Raw genomic sequence first — 19,601 nt, 5'->3', positions numbered from 1 at the left:
AAGGAACGTCAGTGTCACTGAGTTAAATCTCGTTTTGTAGCTTCTCTGTCAGAGTTTGCCTCCTTTTCTTCCTGCAGTCAGGACGTATTAATATTAATGAGCGGCGTTTCACTGACCATTTATAGGCAACTGTGGGCGTTTGGAGGGTCGGACATGGAGCTCCCTCACATGCCCCACATTTCAAGTTGATTGTGATTTATAAATGGAACTTGCTTACAAGTGTGCGTACGCACGGTTTTATAAGTCTGAATATTTTTTGGCGTACGCCATTTTTGGCTTTTTGGAGCACGTATACTTTTAGTGAGGATTCTACGCACAGTTTTATAAATGAGACCCCAGGACTGTAACGGTGAGGCTTTTCCATGCCACCAGTAACGTTAGCTGGGGCATCTTTCAGGTAGTCTTAGTAGCATCCTTTGGCTTTGCCACTGGTAGATTTACAAGTTATGCTGAGATTGTTTATATTCTTTCTCGGGAAAGTAAGTTTATCTTATGAACCATTAATAACTCATATAAATGGTTTGTCATTAAAATAATACTTCATTTATAAATAGTGAACCAATCATGTATAAAGTGTGAAAATACAATTATTAAGCACATTATAGATTAGATTATTAATAAAGAATACAACATGTAGAACTGTGTTTATAAATTTCTGACTAATGTGTATTAACGTAAAAACAATTCATTTCAATTTTATTTATATAGCACCAAATCACAACAACAGTTATCTCACAGCGCTTTTCATAAAAGAGCAGGTCTAGACCGTACTCTGTGATGTTATTTACAGAAGCCCAACAGTTCCCACCAAGAGCAGCACTAGGCGACAGAAGCAAAAAAAAACTTCCTTTTAAGATGCAGAAACCTCGAGCAGAACCATGGCTCAGGGTGGGCGGTCATCTGCCTCCACCAGTTGGGGGTGAAGGAGAGGAACAGAGAGAAAAAGAGAGGGATGGAAGGAGAGAGAGAGGGGAGGGAGCCTACACAATATCCACACAGAGGTACAGACAGTAAAGGTGATGTTGCTATAGACTAAATGAAAAAAATGGTACAGATATTTATAGTAGTGTTAATGATTATAATAACAATAATAACAATAGGACTAGTAACAATAGTCGTTGCAGCAGAGGGTGTCGAGCAGGAACACGGGGCAGCAGGTGACCCGCAACCACAGATCCAGACTCCACAGCTCCAGAGCCAGAAACACCTGCAGGAAGTGATAGGAGAGAGGAGAGGGACGAGAAAGCACAAGACTACCAGAAAGGGGAGAAGTTGTGTTAGTAACGTGCAATAATGGAGAGAAAGTAGAGGAGAGAGGAGCTCAGTGCATCATAGGAAATCCCCCGGCAGTCTAGGCCTATAGCAGCATAACTAAGGGATGGTTCAGGACTACCTGAGCCAGCCCTAACTATAAGCTTTATCAAAGAGGAAAGTCTTAAGCCTACTCTTAAATGTGGAGATGGTGTCTGCCTCCTGAACCCAAACTGAACCTGGTTCCACAGGAGAGGAGCTTGATAGCTGAACGCTCTGGCTCCTAGTCTACTTTTGGAGACTCTAGGAACCACAAGTAACCCTGCATTCTGGGAGCGCAGTGCTCTGGTGGGGTAGTAAGCTACTATGAGCTCTTTAAGATAAGATGGTGCCTGACGATTAAGAGCTTTGTAGGTAAGAAGAATGATTTTAAATTCTATTCTGGATTTTACTGGAAGCCAATGCAAAGCATGCAAAACAGGAGAACTATGATCTCTTTTCCTGGTTCCTGTCAGAACACGGGCTGCAGCATTCTGGATCAGCTGAAGAGTCTTAATGGACTTTTTCGAGCAGCCTGATAATAAGGAATTGCAGTAATCCAGCCTAGAAGTAACAAATGCATGGACTAGTTTTTCTGCATCATTTTTAGACAGGATGTTCCTGATTTTCACAATATTACGTAGGTGAAAAAAGGCGGTCCTTGAAATTTGCTTAATGTGAGACTTAAACGACATGTCCTGATCAAAGATAACTCCAAGATTCCTCACAGTGGTGCTGGAGGCCAGGGCCATGCCATCAAGGGAAACTATATCTTTAGATAATGCGTCACGGAGGTGCTTAGGCCCCAGAACAATAACTTCAGTTTTATCTGAGTTTAACATTAGAAAATTACAGGTCATCCAGGTTTTAACATCCTGAAGGCACATTTGAAGTTTAGCTAACTGAGTTTCATCTGGTTTGATCGATAGATATAACTGAGTATCATCTGCATAACAATGAAAGCTTATGGAATATTTCCTGATAATATTGCCTAAAGGAAGCATATACAAAGTGAAGACGATTGGTCCGAGGACAGATCCTTGTGGAACTCCATGACTAACTTTGGCATGCATGGAGGACTCATCGTTAACATGTACAATAATTGAAATTGATTTGATAAATAGGACTTAAACCAGCTTAGAGCGGTTCCTTTAATGCCAATGAAATGTTCCAGTCTCTGCAATAGAATCTGATGGTCAATGGTATCAAATGCAACATTAAGATCTAATAAAACCTAAAGTCCTTTGTCTGATGCAATAAGGAGGTCATTAGTAATTTTCACCAGTGCTGTCTCTGTGCTATGATGAGCTCTAAATCCTGACTGAAAATCCTCAAAAACTATTGCTCTGTAGAAAGTCACACAGCTGTTTAGCAACTGCTTTCTCCAGGACCTTAGAGAGAAATGGAAGGTTAGATATAGGTCTATAGTTGGCTAAAACATCCGGATCAAGTTTGGGCTTTTTCAGAAGAGGTTTAATTACAGCTACTTTAAAGAACTGTGGTACATAGCCTGTTGATAGAGATACATTGATTATATCTAGTATAGAAGTGCTGACTAAGGGTAAAACATCTTTAAGCAGCCTAGTCGGGATGGGGTCTAAGAGGCAGGTTGATGGTTTAGATGAAGAAATTATTGAAGTTAGTTGGTAAGATTGAGGGAAGAAAACAGTCTAAACATATATCTGGTTCTACAGCTGTTTCTAAGGTTCCTGAGTTTAGAGATAAGTTGGTGCCAGTTGAGGGCAGGTCTTGGTGAATTTTGTCTCTAAAAGCTAGAATTTTATCATTAAAGAAGCTCATGAAGTCGTTACTACTGAGAGCTATGGGAATACTTGGCTCAATAGAGCTGTGACTCTCTGTCAGCCTGGCTACAATGCTGAAAAGAAACCTGGGGTTGTTGCTATTTTCCTCTATTAATAACGAGTAGTACGCTGCTCTAGCATTACGGAGGGCCTTCCTATAAGTTTTAAGACTATCTTGCCAAATTAAACGAGGATTTTCCAGTTTGGTGGAACGCCAATTCCTCTCAAGTCTCCACGATATTTGCTTTAATTTGCGAGTTTCAGTATTATACCATGGAGCTAACCGTCTTTGTTTAGTATTTTCTTTTTTAGAGGGGCTACAGAGTCGAGTGTCATTCGCAGCGAGCCTGCAGCACTATCAGCAAGATGATCGACTTGGGAGGGACTGAAATTAGCATAGGAGTCCTCTGTTATTTTGTGACCTGATAATGAATTTAGAGCTGATGGAATCTCATCCTTAAATTTAGCTATAGCACTATCAGATCTTGTATAGAAATTTTTGCCCAGTGGCGTGTAGTTCAGCAATACAAACTCAAAAGTTATCAAACAGTGGTCGGAAAAAGAGGGATTCTGTGGGAACACCACTAAATGTTCAATTTCAATACCATACACCAAAACAAGGTCGAGGGTGTGGTTAAAACAGTGAGTCGGTTCATGAACACTCTGAGAGAAGCCGATGGAATCTAACAGAGATAAACGCAGTACTGAAGCTGTCATTCTCAACGTCCACATGAATATTAAAATCCCCTACAATAATAACTTTGTCCATTTTAAGGACTAAAGTTGACAAAAACTCTGCAAATGTAGATAAGAATTCAGAGTACGGGCCAGGTGCTCGGTACACTATAACGAAGAGAATTGGTTGCAGTGATTTCCAACTTGGGTGCGAAAGACTAAGAACAAGGCTTTCAAATGAGTTATAATTTAATTTAGGTTTAGAGCTGATTAGTAGCTAGAGTCGAAGATAGCTGCAACTCCACCTCCTCGGCCTGTGCCTCGAGGAATGTGAGTATTAATATGACTGGGAGGGGTGGATTCATTTAGGCTAACATATTCTCCATCACCCAGCCAGGTTTCAGTAAGACAAAATAAATCAATATCATAATCTGATATTAGTTCATTTACTAGTACACCTTTAGAAGAGAGAGATCTGATGTTTAAGAGTCCACATTTAACTCTCCTATTCGTTTGCACTATTGCTTGTGGTTTTAATTTTTATGAGGTTTTTATGCACAGCTCCTCTTCTGTTTACCTTTTTAAATAATTTCGATGGTGGGGGGGCAGACACCATCACTATAGGATTTCACTAAGTAACTCCTGAAATGGAGGAGCAGAGAAGTGTGTTAGACTGCGACTCTGCGTAGGGTTTTGGGTGGGTAACTGCTGAATTAGAAGGGCAGAGAAGTGTGTTAGACTGCGACTCTGCCTCCTGGTCTCAACTCTGGGTTGTCATGGATTTGGTCCACTAATAAACTTGGCCAGATTTCTAGAAATGAGAGCTGCTCCTTCCCAAGTGGGATGGATGCCGTCTCTCCGGATCAGACCAGGTCTTCCCCAGAAAGTCTGCCAATGATCAACAAAGCCCACATCGTTTGCTGGACACCACCTCGACAACCAGCGGCGGAATGACGACGTGCGGCTATACATGTCATCACTGGTCAGATTTGGCAGGGGTCCAGAGAAAACTACGGTGTCCGACATTGTTTTTGCATATGTACACACCGACTCAACATTAATCTTAGTGACCTCCGATTGGCGTAACTGGGAGTCATTACCGCCGACGTGAATAACAATCTTACTGTATTTACGTTTATCCTTAGCCAGCAGTTTCAAATAAGACTCAATGTCGCCCGCTCTGGCCCCAGGGATGCACTTAACTATGGCCGCTGGCTTCGCTAACTTCACGTTTCTCAAAATGGAGCTGCCAATGATCAGAGTTGGTTTCTCAGCGGGTGTGTCGCTGAGTGGGGAAAATCTGTTAGAAACGTGAACAGGTTGATGATGCCCCGTGGACTTTGAATGCTTACGACTATTCCTCCTTCGGACAGTCACCCAGCCCCCCCCCCCTTTCCTGGCTGCACAGGGGATGCCGGGGGACGGCTACCAGAGGCTAACTCAGGCCGTTCCGCACTGGCTAGCTACAGTAGCTAAAGACTGATCTACCAAGGTGCGGAGCCGGACTTCTAAATCACTGAGCCTCGCCTCCATGTCTATATAAACTACACTTATTACATGTACCATTACCGCTAAAGGAGGCAGAGGAGTAACTGAACATCTGACACACCGAGCAGGAGAAAGTAGGAGAGAGAGAGGGAGAAGGAGAAGCCATCGCTAGCTGCTGAGCTAAAGTCGCTAATGGCTAAGCTAAATTACTGTAGCGTCAGTTACCAAAACTTTAGAACAACTATTGAGATTGAACAGCAGTCACTAAAAGATGGAAAGAACTGTGAGTGCTTAGGCAAAATTCCTGTAAAGAATAAGTGTTTAGCGGACAGTTGGCTGCTGTAATCTAACAAATGTAACTGGTATTTAGCGAGAGCAGCACAACACGATACCAACACACAAGCACCGAACGGAAATGAGTCGACACACTTACCGCAATACGTCAGCAACCTCGTCAATGGTTTATAAATAATGAATTCCGTATTTACTAATACTTCACTAATGCTTTACAGTATGTAGTTATTATAAAGTGCTATATTTCTTTGTTTCTGTTGGTTTCAATGTGTTTTCACAAATAATGTCTGATCACTGATATTGATCCTTCAGAACACACACACACACACACACACACACACACACACACACAGACTGGCCTGAGATCAGCAGCATGTTATTGATCTGTGTTGACATGAATAGGTGTATGAATGTTGTGCTGACATTTGGATGATGTCTGTAGAAGGCTGACATTATGATGATCCACAATAACACAAAGACAAAGTCCCTCTACTCATTTTAGGGAAAAGCTCATTGATTAGGACATAGTAATGTTGAGCTCCACATTTAAAACCTGAACACATCTGATTGGATTAGAAATGGATTTTATCTCCATCATTTATTCTTTATTCAGATTGAGTAACTGCAGTTTGTCAGAGATCAGCTGTGCTTCTCTGGCCTCAGCTCTGAAGTCCAACCCCTCCCATCTGAGAAAGCTGCAGCTGAGTGACAACGAGCTGCAGGATTCAGGAGTGAAGCTGCTGTGTGGTTTCTGGAGGATCCACACTGCGGACTGGAGACTCTGAGGTCAGTTCACTGACTCTCTGTTACTCTTGTATATCTGATATGTTTAATTAACAGTTGATTGATGTTTGGTAAGTGCACCAACAAACTGGGCGAGCTGGTGAGGAAGGCCAGCTCGGTGGTGGGGATGGAAGTGGACAGTGTGGAGGCAGTGACTGAGAGGAGGATGAGAGGGAAGCTGGAAACCATCATGGAAAACCCTCTCATCCTCTCTATGCTGAGCTGAGGCAGCTCAGGAGCTCCTTCAGCCACAGACTCATCCAGCCCCGAGCCTCAAAGAGTTTTGGAGGCTCATTTGTGCCGTCAGCCATCAGGCTCCACTAGGGGTGTGGAAAATAACTGATCTTTAGATGCATCGCGATGCGGACTTGGACGATTCTGAATCCATTGACAAATGTCAATAATGGATTATCTAGAGGTTAACTGATAACGTAATGTTGACGGAACAAAAAAGGCAGTATAACATGTATAATCATAAATACTCTTAATAAAAATACCTCTGAAGGTACTACATGTGCTTACACATCCAAAAGTACCTCCAGAGATAGCCTTTGGAACGCAAGTAATGTTCCGTTTCAAAACGTTATTCACTAGTTTTATTTTGAAAGCGTAACTGGACGTATTTATTGTTGCTAACTTGACGGCGAGACGTCCAAAAACAACACTAAAGGGGTGTTAACCCAGGCCGTAAAAAAGCTGAGACTTAAGAAGCCTAATTGACACTATTTTCAGTCTCCTTTGTAATGCTTTGTAGGGCCTAAGATAGTCCTTACTAAAGAGGGAAAATACTTATTAAATAATTTCCTTAAACTTTCTACATGATCGTATGAAACACAGGCGCATATGTATAGTTTTTCACTGGAATAATACTTTTTAGATTAGATTCTTTATTGTCCTTTTCAGGAAATTTGTTTCCACAATCTATACGTACATTACCTCACATATACACAGCATGAACATACATAACAACGTGCTGTACATTTTATACACAAATTAACACCCAAACCAAGACAGGCTGGCAGAGGGGATAAAACTCCTGCTATAGCGAGCCCGTTTCCAGCCCAGGGATCTATATCTGCGTCCTGATGGTAACACAGTGAAGAATGTGTTGAGAGGATGACTGATGTCGTGTGTTATTATGTGTGCTTTCCGTAAAATGGCTTTCCTATTGAGGTCAGAGAGGTTGGGGGAGGGAGACCAATTATTTTGGAGGCGTTTTTTGTGATGCGTGTAAATTTGTTCTTATTGGTCACAGTGAGTATGTTGAAATAACAGATTGAACAGTAAAGAAGGATCGGTTGAATTATGCTTTTGTAGAGCAGCAGTAGAAGGTGGGGAGCAACCAAAAGGGATTTAAGTTTCCGGATGGCAGAGAGTCTTTGTTGGCAGCGTTTGAAAGTGTGAGTGGTATGTTGATCAAATTTCAGTTTATTGTATCTGAAGCACTCCGCCCATTCGAGGAAACAGAAACGGACTCAGGACACAACCTTGTGGGGCTCCGGTGTTGGTGATGATGGTAGGGGACGTCGCACAATCCACTCTGACCGTTTGTGGTCTGTCGCTGAGGAAGCTGTATACCCAGTGGATGAGAACTGAGGGGACGTTGAGATGTTGGAGTTTCCTCATCATCTGGTGACGCTGAATAGTGTTGAAGGCAGAACTATAGTCAATAAAAAGAAGGCTGATTTTCCCTGAAGTGCGCAATAAAAAACAGAATTTAAGATAATTTGCGGCGCACAAAAAGAACCATGACTGAGGATAATAAACACAAACAGAGATTCTTTTTCTGCAAAAGAACACCTCAAATATGTTGGACAGTTTAATCAGGAATCAGATTAATTAATAGGCCTACATGCATTGAAATTTATTCTCATAAATAAGGTAAACAGGAGACAAATTATATTTAAATTGATGCCGTTTTCAATGCGTCAGTCGAGCAAATACGAGAGCAGCGTTTCATGTATTGTATCACATGTTCGTTTGTTATGGAGCCAAACGCTGAGCGCCAGTGTGTGGATGTGATGCGCTGCTTGTAAAAAAACACTATTTCAGTGTCATTTCCAACAAGTCATATTTATACAAAAAAAAAAGGTTGAAAGCATAAAAACATACCATATAAATACAGGACCTCTCCCATATATGTACTCACCTTTAACTTTAAAAAAACATTAGCTGTTTGTAATTTTTCTGATAATTGAAGTCTCAAAATGTCATGCGGTGCGACCGTCCGGGCATGACTGCTGTTTTGGAAACTTCTTTGGAATTACTTTAAATCTAATCAAAATTGTGTTTTGCCCTATTTGGCATGATTTCCAAAATGTTTTGTCGTCCTCTTCAAAATCACAAAGCATCTGTATTTTTTTCCATAATAATACACAAGCAAACTTTGTACGATGATGTCCATTTTATAAATATCATGTGGTGCGACCATCAACAAACGACTTTTATGTTGAAATCCATTAGTAGACAGGAAGTTTAATAATATACCAATTTTGCCAAGGACCCATTGAAACAGCAAGTAGGTTTTTAACTTTCTCAAAGCTGGAAAAATGTAAAATTGTAACAGCTGGTATGTAGTTGCCACTTTTGGATATCATGTGGTATGACCTCAGAAAAACAATTAATATAAAGTTATTTCTACCAATATTTGTTTTGATTATAAATTTCATGGAGTCCTGTTGTAGGAAGCTAGCTTGTTTTGTTTAGGTGGCCTATTCTCTGCCTGTAAATTTTGATTAAATTAGAAAATATCAAGTGGTTTCCATGATTGGCAATTTAGTTTTTGTCCTTTTATTTTCAATGTATGACTTTTACATACAAAGTACTTTTATTGTAGTATAATTTGAAATAGTTTTTCTAATTTGACACACTTTTTCTTACATTTCAGAAACAACGGATTATTTGTAGTCTTTGTACAATATCATGAGAAAAATGCCCCAAAAAAAAATAATAATAATATAATAATAATAATAATAATAATAATATAATGTAATTCCACTTTGGTAACGAAGCAATATTAGTAATATTTAATTAATTGTAACTGTTTTAGCAGATGCCACTCCCAAGTAAAAAAAAACTGCTCGCCATGGACAGCATGTTAATTTTGACCCTACAGCAGGAGCAGAGTCGCTAAAAGAAGCAAAAAATATTGCGTCCTAAAGAAAATTTAAAATGAAAACTATACGAAGCAACATGTTGCTCTTGTGCGTGTTTCCATTTCTTAGGAGGAAATGCATTTTTTTTGTGAACATGTGGGTGTAGACCAGTGGTTCTCAACCTTTTTGGGCCAGCGCCCCCCTATCCATTATCCAGGTCCCTTACCGCCCCCCATCAAAAAGATGTTTGCTATTTGCCCTGAATATTGTTGATTTATTTTATTGTTACTATTGTTATTAAATACATGGAAAAGGTAACAAAAAACATGTGAAAAGTAATTATATTTAACTAATAAGTGAATATTCCTCCCAATAACTGTGTGTGAACCCAGATACTGTTTTCTTGGATGGGGCACTTAATAAGTGGGGGGTATGGGGTCCTCCCCAGAAGATTTTGAGCATTAAACCCTTAATTTCCTGCATTCTGGTGAAAATTTCTCTTCCAATTTCTGCCTTTTCTGCACCAATTTATGGTGGAAATGTCTAAAAATTCAGGTGGCAGGTGACAATTCAAAATATAATTATGATAGAATATAATGTAGTGAGGCTCTCAGGCGTTCTCATTGCTTTTAAATATTTTTCTCCTGTAGATCAACTTATTTAATATCATCCCTGCTGAGTCAACACACATGATTAAGTCTTCCCTCCTCTTTTGTGGGGAAGTAACCTTTTTAAATGTGTTTGTGGCCCCTTTTCATCTCAGTAATAAATGAATCCGTTTTAATTCAGTTATTGACTGGACTTTATTAGCTCATCTGTTAATAATCATAACTCAGTGTTTCCCACAGAATGACAGTGTAACTGTGGCGCAGATGCAGCCTGTTAGCCTGGAAAACCCAGCTGTATTCTAACATTAACTTAGCTCCTTATTAGCTTGGCTCTTACATGCTTGCTAATAACTTTTGATAGCTGGGTCTCCGACATTGACAGCGTTGTGTTGGACAGATTTGTGCAGCTGTGTTGAAAACAGACGTCCCGGTACTCTGGGCGATGTTACTGATTTTTTAACTCCGAAACCCGCCAATGTTGTTGCTCCGAGTCTAAGCGGGCGCCATCTTGATTACTGCTCAATACCTGCAAGCTGCCTGCCTGCTGTCGTCTTTTTCTGCAGAGAGGAAACATGCCGCTTGAGAACACACGGTGTTTTTTGCCATTTTGTGGCCGATCCGTTGGAGATATATAGACATGCAGGGTATCAAATGAGAAAGGTCTGCTGTGGGATTGTGTTCTCAATCTACAGGCCTGTAAATCATGGGAGTGCTTTTGGTGACAGGAATGTTGATGAATACTCCTGTTTTATCAATACTTCAATGTTTTGTCGTTTGGAAATAGGTTGTATGGACTGAAAAAGTGTTTTAAAGATATCTATCAATAAAAGTCAGCATTTTAACAATAAATATGCCAAAATATGGAAATTCGTCTGGTATATTTGAAAATGTTGTATGATAACTGTTGTATTTTAGTTTATTTTCATCAGATTTACAGTTACAATTGCATTCTAGGTATATTAGAAGATATTCAGTTGCATTAAAAGCTTCCTCAGGATGGTTTTGATGGTTTATTGCATTAAAATATATTTTCTTTATTGCATCTCCATGTAGTCTGTAAAAGTAAAATAAAATATTAATACACAATGGATTATATTCCTTAGCTTCTGACTTTTCAAAGGAGACCAGAATTATGCATCTAGGCCAAATGGTTGAGGAGTTATTCCTGATTCATTTTGGTTTGTAATTTTAGGCATTTTTTCTGGAAAAAGGGGCCTGTTTTCAACAGGTTAACAAGGGAGAGAGAGCGAGAGATCAACGAGCGAGAGGATGTGCTGCGCGAATACGCGCTGCCTGCAGCACAAATACAAAATCAATATGTGCCGTTCAGCACTGATATTGTGGCAGGCCGCCACAAATAAATGAACGTACGGGAAACACTGTAATTTATCTGCTCATGTTCAAACTTTCTGCACATTCAGAATCTCTCACACATATCTGTGTTCTCTGACATGCAAAGAAAAATGGGAATTCATAATATTTAACTACATGCCCTATACTGCATTATGTTACTGATTGGCTAAACTGAATGAGACGAGGAGGCGCTCATGCCGGGGAAAACGAAACTAACCGACAGCACCTGTGATCAGACAGAAAGCTCACGAATAATTCAACACACTTAAACTTCAGCACCTCTGATAAAGTGCCGCTAAAAATCCCCACCAGAGCAAGTCAGGGCTTCAGTTTTTAACGTTACATTTTTAGAGCCTACTGAAACTACAGTATATTTTTTGGCACAAACTGTCTGCGACTCACAGCGCGAGGTGGGTCCACGTCACTCGCTGGTGTCGCAGCGAAGCTGCTTTCAGGGTGAGTCCGACAGCGGAATATCCCTCTTATAAATGTGTAACCACTGCGATAACAAGACGTTCACGGTGTATTCCTCAGAGAAATAAACACTTTTCCAACAAGAAAGAGAGCGTCAGTTTTCCAGAGTTTACACAGTAAACGCCATGTGGGTAAAGTCTTAGAGATGATACTCTGACTTCCTGTTCCCGTGAAGGCAGCAGGAAGCTGCACCACAAGTAGCTGACGGAGAAAAAATGCAGTCTCGTCCAGTGGCAGTGGACTAAACTGGCAGGCTTTAATGTTGCAGACCACAGTTGTTTGCAAGTAGTTTAAAGTTTAAACTCGTATTGTTGTGAATCTTAAGTGTAAACTCGCCTTAGAATTTCCAACCAACGAACGCCCCCCAAAAGCAGCTCAGCGCCCCCTATCGTCCTCGGAACGCCCCCGTTGAGAAACACTAGTGTAGACGCCCGTCCTCACTTGATTTATTGTGCTGCTTTACGACCCATGTTTAGGTTTTTAACGACCTCTATTGGCCGTGTTGGCTGAGTCAAACCCAGGACTTTCACACAGGAGAACCGCGTTCCATTCCCCTGTGAAATCAAGTAAATGTAGAGTTATTTTCAGTTTGAAGCCAACTTTAGCCCTAACAAAATGTAGCAGAGCATTTATTTCAACAGAAATGGTGGTGCCTTGAACATCCTGTTGCGTACGCCAGCCACTGGACTTCACTGTCTTTTAAATGTGGCTGCTGATTGGGTAACACCTCTGACACACCCAATAAATGAGGAAAAACATACCTGCAGTTAATGAAATTAGATTAAATATATTGTCAAGTTATGTTTGTTCTTCTATGTTTGTTCTTTTAAATTTTAATAATGATATCTGGTAAAATATATTTTTTGTTTAGAAGTTTTTGTTTATTGATCTCCTTAAATATATTTTTAATGATATGCAGTGTTCATGTCATTTGGAGCGACCACTCATCATGTGGTGCGACCAATAATAACAATAACTGTATTAAATAAAAATAAAATATCTCATTCCTGTGACTGAAATATTAATTACTGATACAGTAAGTTTAAGTGAATGGTATTTTTTAAACATTTTTATCAGTTTTATGAATTTACAGAGAAAATTTATCAATTAACTACATATAAGAAGGGGATTGTGACATTATAGAGCAAAATATAAGATCATTATTTACAAAAACCCAAAAGAAAAGCAAATACATTGTATCTAAAACTTTATTTTACTGAGAACTTGCAAAAACTGTTAAGCATGTTGCAAATTAATTAATTTTAAAATAAATTATGGTCGCACCCCATGACATTTTGTAAGGCCACAAACAGTTTATGTAGCTGAAAAAACACTAAAATCATTTAATTTGAAAAAACTACATTCATTTTTGTGTACAGCATTCTTAATGTTTGAACAATGCCAATAAATGTACCTGGGTCATCCCGTCTGTCTGTGTGTCCCTCCGGTCAGTGACGTCACTACTCAGAGGGAGGCCCCTTCCTGCAGATCGGTTATAAAGGGGCGGAGCTCCGGGGCCCCTTTCCTCCGGTGCCCAAGCGTTGCATTAAAGTGCGTTTTTTACCCACCAAACAGCTTCAGCTTCACCAAAAGGAACGTCAGTGTCACTGAGTTGAATCTCGTTTTGTAGCTTCTCTGTCAGAGTTTGCCTCCTTTTCTTCCTGCAGTCAGGACGTATTAATATTAATGAGCGGCGTTTCACTGACCATTTATAGGCAACTGTGGGCGTTTGGAGGGTCGGACATGGAGCTCCCTCACATGCCCCACATTTCAAGTTGATTGTGATTTATAAATGGAACTTGCTTACAAGTGTGCGTACGCACGGTTTTATAAGTCTGAATATTTTTGGCGGACGCCATTTTTGGCTGTTGGGAGCACGTACACTTTTAGTGAGGATTCTACGCACAGTTTTATAAATGAGACCCCAGGACTGTAACGGTGAGGCTTTTCCATGCCACCAGTAACGTTAGCTGGGGCATCTTTCAGGTAGTCTAGTAGCATCCTTTGGGCTTTGCCACTGGTAGATTTACGAGTTATGCTGAGATTGTTTATATTCTTTCTCGGGAAAGTTTAAAATTTTCTTATGAACCATTAATAACTCGTATATAAATGGTTTGTCATTAAAAGAACACACACACAGACTGGCCTGAGATCAGCAGCATGTTATTGATCTGTGTTGACATGAATAGGTGTATGAATGTTGTGCTGACATTTGGATGATGTCTGTAGAAGGCTGACATTATGATGATCCACAATAACACAATGACAAAGTCCCTCTACTCATTTTAGGGAAAAGCTCATTGATTAGGACATAGTAATGTTGAGCTCCACATTTAAAACCTGAACACATCTGATTGGATTAGAAATGGATTTTTATCTCCATCATTTATTCTTTATTCAGATTGGAGGACTGCAGTTTGTCAGAGATCAGCTGTGCTTCTCTGGCCTCAGCTCTGAAGTCCAACCCCTCCCATCTGAGAGAGCTGGACCTGAGTTTCAACAGCTGCAGGATTCAGGAGTGAAGCTGCTGTGTGGTTTTCTGGAGGATCCACACTGCAGACTGGAGACTCTGGGTCAGTTATTCAGTTATATGTGAGTTGTTAATGGTTCATTAGATCATTTGGAAAGTGTAAGAAAATTATTACATAACAGCATGTTTTTTATTTTTTTAGTTATTTAGAAATGGTCTAATAGGGCGTGTTCATAGAAGTTTTATGACACTTAATTCTACAATTTATGTTTAATTCTGGTTACTAATGGTAAGTATTTTGTGTGAGCTCATCTAAAGTGAGGACTGTCTATTCTTACAAAGCATTTACAAATGATATTGTATTGACCTCAGAGGGAGGCCCCTTCCTGCAGATCAGTTATAAAGGGGCGGAGCTCCGGGGCCCCCTTTGCTCCGGTGCACAGGCTTTGCATTAAAGTGCGTTTTTTACCCACCAAACAGCTTCAGCTTCACCAAAAGGAACGTCAGTGTCATGTGATTTATAAATGGAACTTGCTTACAAGTGTGCGTACGTACGGTTTTATAAATGAGACCCCAGGACTGTAACGGTGAGGCTGTTCCATGCCACCAGTAACGTTAGCTGGGGCATCATTCAGGTAGTCTTCGGGGGCTTTCACACCTACCTCGTTTGGTCCGGACTTTCGGACTTTTCAGTTTGGTCCGAACCAAAATTGCAGGTGTGAAACCTCCCCCGGACCACGGTCCGGACCAAACAGACGGAATTTGGTCCGACCAAAAGAGGTAGTCTCGGTCCGGATCAAACTGAACCGTGGTTTGGTTCGTTTCTGGTGTGAAAGCATTTTGTGGATGGTTCGGACTTTCAGACTATTTACAGGAAGTTTGGCGGTTGCCGTTTAAACTGGAAACAAGTAAATGCATGGAGAAATGCATTGAAATAAGCACACAAATATAAATCTCCCATGACAGCTCATCTTTAGATACAGACGGCCACAATAGAAGCACACTGCCACCCATCACTCTGGTCTCTGCTCAAACAGAGGTGCAGATTGTTTGCTGTCTTCTCCTCCTGTCCTGTTGGCGACAATATAATGTTCGCACAATGAGGACGTTTAATTGCAAATTTGAACTAGCCTTCAGTATAGTTGGTGCTGCAGGTAGTAATGCTATAATAATAACAATATAGTGGCAAATATGCGTATGTACACTTTTTATTCATTCATTCTAGTCAAAGCTCCCCGCTGAACTGTTTAATAAACCAATCAATGTCAAGTACAGGGAGACGCAGCCAACGTAGATGATGACGACAGGACGCAGGTCTGTCAGGTAAAGTCCTTTAGTGCGGTCGCAGAATTGCAGTGTGAAACCAAACCAAAACTAACCGAATGTATCAAAATGCATCAAAACATGAACTTTGGTTCGGACCTTGGTGCAGACTTTCAGGTGTGAAGCCCCCTTAGTAGCATCCTTTGGGCTTTGCCACTGGTAGATTTACGAGTTACGCTGAGATTGTTTATATTCTTTCTCGGGAAAGTATAAAAAAAAATCTATGAACCATTAACAACTCATATATAAATGGTTTGTCAGTAAAATAATACTTCATTTATAAATAGTGAACCGATCATGTATAAAGTATGAAAATACAATTATTAAGCACATAATAGATGAGCTTATTAATAAAGAATAAACATGCATGACTATGTTTATAAATGACTTACTAATGTGTATTAATGTAAGAACAATGGTTTATAAATGATGAACTCCGTATTTACTAATACTTCACTAATGCTTTACAGTGTGTAGTTATAAAGTGCTATATTTCTTTGTTTCTGTTGGTTTCAATGTGTTTTCACAAATAATGTCTGATCACTGATATTGATCCTTCACACACACACACACACACACACACACACACACACACACACACACACAGACTGGCCTGAGATCAGCAGCATGTTATTGATCTGTGTTGACATGAATAGGTGTATGAATGTTGTGCTGACATTTGGATGATGTCTGTAGAAGGCTGACATTATGATGATCCACAATAACACAATGACAAAGTCCCTCTACTCATTTTAGGGAAAAGCTCATTGAATTGATTAGAAATGGATTTTTATCTCCATCATTTATTCTTTATTCAGATTGTGGCGCTGCAGTTTGTCAGAGATCAGCTGTGCTTCTCTGGCCTCAGCTCTGAAGTCCAACCCCTCCCATCTGAGAAAGCTGGAGCTGAGTAACAACAAGCTGCAGGATTCAGGAGTGAAGCTGCTGTGTGGTTTTCTGGAGGATCCACACTGCAGACTGGAGACTCTGGGGTCAGTTATTCAGTTATATATGAGTTGTTAATGGTTCATAAGATCATTTGGAAAGTGTAAGAAAATTATTACATAACAGCATGTTTTTTTAATTTTTTAGTTATTTAGAAATGGTCTAATAGGGCGTGTTCATAGATGTTTTATGACACTTAATTCTACAATTTATGTTTAATTCTGGTTACTAATGGTAAGTATTTTGTGTGAGCTCATCTAAAGTGAGGACTGTCTATATCTTACAAAGCATTTATAAATTATATTGTAACACACAGAATCAGAGGGCCTCAGAGGGACGCCCGTTCCTGCAGATCAGTTATAAAGGGGCGGAGCTCCGGGGCCCCCTTTGCTCCGGTGCACAGGCTTTGCATTAAAGTGCGTTTTTTACCCACCAAACAGCTTCAGCTTCACCAAAAGGAACGTCAGTGTCTTGTGATTTATAAATGGAACTTGCTTACAAGTGTGCGTACGTACGGTTTTATAAATGAGACCCCAGGACTGTAACGGTGAGGCTGTTCCATGCCACCAGTAACGTTAGCTGGGGCATCTTTCAGGTAGTCTTAGTAGCATCCTTTGGGCTTTGCCACTGGTAGATTTACGAGTTATGCTGAGATTGTTTATATTCTTTCTCAGGAAAGTATAAAAAAAAAAGATCTTATGAACCATTAACAACTCACATATAGTTTGTCAGTACTGAATTTATAAATAGTGAACCGATCATGTTTAAAGTATGAAAATACAATTGGTAAGCACATTATAGATGAGCTTATTAATAAAGAATAAAACCTGCATGACTATGTTTATAAATGACTTACTAATGTGTATTAATGTAAGAACAATGGTTTATAAATGATGAATTCCGTATTTACTAATACTTCACTAATGCTTTACAGTGTGTAGTTATTATAAAGTGCTATATTTCTTTGTTTCTGTTGGTTTCAATGTGTTTTCACAAATAATGTCTGATCACTGATATTGATCCTTCAGAACACACACACACACACACACACACACACACACACACACACACACACACACACACACACACAGACTGGCCTGAGATCAGCAGCATGTTATTGATCTGTGTTGACATGAATAGGTGTATGAATGTTGTGCTGACATTTGGATGATGTCTGTAGAAGGCTGACATTATGATGATCCACAATAACACAATGACAAAGTCCCTCTACTCATTTTAGGGAAAAGCTCATTGATTAGGACATAGTAATGTTGAGCTCCACATTTAAAACCTGAACACATCTGATTGGATTAGAAATGGATTTTTGTCTCCATCATTTATTCTTTATTCAGGTTGAGGAGCTGCAGGTTTTCAGAGATCAGCTGTGCTTCTCTGGCCTCAGCTCTGAAGTCCAACCCCTCCCATCTGAGAGAGCTGGACCTGAACTACAACGACCTGCAGGATTCAGAAGTGAAGCTGCTGTATGATCTTGTGGAGAGTCAACACTTCAGACTGGAGACTCTGGGGTCAGTAGAGGGTTGGAGTCAGTCCATGCTGGTTTCAGCAGTATTGTACTAAACACAGTTAGTATCAAAGCAGAGATCCAGTATTTCCTGTAAACCTCCAACCTTCTCAGCGGCTGCTTTCCTCAGTGAAGCTGTGAGAGGAGAATGGTGACAGGCTTCAGGATTGGACAGAAAGACAGACAGAGAGAGAGAGAACAGGCAGCGATCATGTGTTTGAGTTGATGTGAAGACGACTGTTGTTGTTGTGTTCATGTCTCCAGGAAATAAAGCTGGATTCCAGCTGACAGCATCACAAGATGTATAGAGACAGTGGTCCTCATTCATCAAACTGTCGGACCATCAAATCTGATCTCAAAGTGTTTGTTCTCTCATTTCAACACTAAACTACTGATCAGTTCATCTTTGTCACAGCTCTGAGATCAGTCTGACTGAAGCCTGCAAATCACTGGCTCTTATTTCAGAGAACCATCATTACATTTAGTAACCATGTGGTCTTTCTACAGAGCAGAACCTCTGCTGAAGTCCAGTAAGCACAGCTGATGTTTAGCTGTTGTAGGACCTTTAACATCATATATATCTGTCCATGTGTCTTTAGTTTGGTCCAGATGTTTTTAGAACAGACTCCATATTTACAGATTTGTCCTGTAATATTTCCAAAGTAGCTGAAATCTTCAAATGTGACTGAGCGGCTGGTTTTTAACAGCAGTAAATCCATCATTACAGTGAGCAGTGAATATCTCTCTGTCTCTGCAGTCATGATGCGTTCAGGGACTCTCAGCACTTTATTTCCACTGTGGACTTGAGTGAAACCTGCAGAGTAAACAGAGCTGATGGCCAAAGTCTCTGCAGGTCTCAGTGCGTTCACTCCAATACGTTAACATGAGAGCTGAAAGGAAGCTGGCTACGCTACACAGCCGCTCCACTTCTGGTCTGAACAGGACTGAAGTCCCTGCTGGTCTTTATACTGGATGTGCTGCATCACTGACTGACAGCTGATGAAGGGAGTCTCTGTAAACTCTGATTTATGACTTCTGCTCTCTGTCTTCTTCTCTCATCAGCTGGAAGCCAACTTTACGGTGGTAAACATGAGAAAGGTGGAGGTGTTGAGAGAGGATCAGCTGTGTCCTGATGATCCAGAGAGGTTGAAGCAGCAGCATCAGCTTGTGTGTGGAGAGGCTCTGACTGGGCCATGTTACTGGGAGGTAGAGTGGAGAGGAGAGCTTCATCCAGCAGTGACTGACAGAGGAATCCCAACAGTGCTGCAGTCTGAACTGCTCTGAGATCAGCTCCACTGTCAGACACAAAGTCAAGTCCACCATCATCCCTGTGTGTTCCTCTGGATGTGACAGAGTATCATCAGTGGATCTGGACTGCTCTGCTGCTGCTCTGTCCTTCTACACAGTCTCTGCAGACACACTGAGACTCCTCCACTCCTTCTGCTGCACACTCAGACACCTCCTCCACCTGGACCTCCA

The 19,601-nt window shown here is 40.5% G+C and overlaps 1 pseudogene; it reads left to right on the top strand.

The window, feature by feature from the left end:
- The window catches only part of LOC119896614, an 858,889-nt pseudogene extending 839,508 nt beyond the window's left edge, over window positions 1–19,381 (top strand).
- Window positions 19,382–19,601: the final 220 nt, after the last annotated feature.

The sequence above is a fragment of the Micropterus salmoides genome, unplaced genomic scaffold (genome assembly GCF_014851395.1).
Source record: "Micropterus salmoides isolate LMB-PRFRI ecotype aquatic unplaced genomic scaffold, ASM1485139v1 Ms_hic_scaffold_1, whole genome shotgun sequence".
Taxonomy (NCBI): domain Eukaryota; kingdom Metazoa; phylum Chordata; class Actinopteri; order Centrarchiformes; family Centrarchidae; genus Micropterus; species Micropterus salmoides.
The sequence above is the reverse complement of the archived record's forward strand: the minus strand, read 5'-3'. Positions and strand labels throughout refer to the sequence as shown.